This window comes from Mastomys coucha, unplaced genomic scaffold (assembly GCF_008632895.1).
Source record: "Mastomys coucha isolate ucsf_1 unplaced genomic scaffold, UCSF_Mcou_1 pScaffold3, whole genome shotgun sequence".
Classification (NCBI taxonomy): Eukaryota; Metazoa; Chordata; class Mammalia; order Rodentia; family Muridae; genus Mastomys; species Mastomys coucha.
Window position 1 is genome coordinate 32,951,123 of NW_022196909.1, and position 1,073 is coordinate 32,952,195.

Genomic DNA, 1,073 nt, shown 5'->3' on the forward strand with positions numbered 1-1,073 from the left:
CACCTTTAAATAGAGAATTAGATTTCTCCTTTACTTCTCCTTTCCAGAATAGAAATGATTTCCCCCCCTACAGAGCAAAAGAGGCAGTTTCTAGACAGTATCCTACTTATTGGAAGGGTTAATTTATTCCTAATTTAGTAGCAGGCAGTGAACAAGCAGCAGGCAGGAGAAAGCATTGATATTTTTTTTTTTCAGGGGAGAGAGTCTAGTAACATAGAATTGTGTTTAATACAAGCCGTATTCTCATTGTAAGAATTTTAATACTTAATGGAGTGATTCAAAGGTTCTGTTCAAACCACAAATTACAGAATCCACCCCAGACAATGTTTCCCTTCAACTTTCTGGAATTTGCATCTAATGGCCCTCTGGCTCCCCTCTGTTGTTTAACTCCATGGTCTATATGGGTTGACCTTTTAAAATCCTGGGATAAATTTTTGAATATTAAACTCTTTGTCTTTAAAGGGAATTTGTGATCTGCTATTCAAAGTCCTTTCCTTGATGAGCCCTGAAATCCTGTTGACTTTGCCTCTCATCAGTGCACTCTTATTAGTAAGTGAAGTGGATATGAAATGTCCCCCCCATTGCCGGGCTCGCTGTATGATGTTAAACTCCATTGTGGCCTCTGGAATTCAGGGAGACAAGTAGCCAATTAATGCCTTAAGTTTTTACTTAATACTTATTTTAAAAGCAGATGGCAGATTCAAAAATTATCAGGAAGGTTTGACCGCAGTAATTTTCAGAATTAATCCTTTTTCAAAATTTTAATTGGGTTTTCTTTTTTCTTTTTTCTTTTTTTGAGTAAGGGCTGATGTCTGTTATTGATATTGCCCATTAAAAGTCATAGTCATTCAGTAATCACATTGGCGTCATTTCCATAGGAGGTAATTTCCATAGCAACTAATCACAGTGACCCAAACAGGATTAAAAATTGAATGGGGGGGGGGGAATAACTAGAGGGAGGATGAATACCTTAATTGGACAAAAAGAAAAATCCACTTTTTATAATAACCCCCTTTGTAAACAAGAACAGCGGAACATTTTTTTAAAATGTCATCAGAATTTCCAAGCAAAAC

General features: G+C 36.3%; 1 protein-coding gene across 3 annotated transcripts in view; it reads left to right on the forward strand.

Annotated features, from left to right (window-relative positions):
• Positions 1 to 466, forward strand: part of Rtkn2 (rhotekin 2) — a 46,470-nt gene extending 46,004 nt beyond the window's left edge. For all 3 annotated transcript variants that reach the window (XM_031348211.1, XM_031348212.1, XM_031348213.1), the window contains exon 9: positions 1 to 466. This exon is cut by the window's left edge and continues 663 nt beyond it. The gene's annotated coding sequence lies outside the window, so the exon portion shown is untranslated.
• The last annotated feature ends 607 nt before the right edge of the window (positions 467 to 1,073 follow it).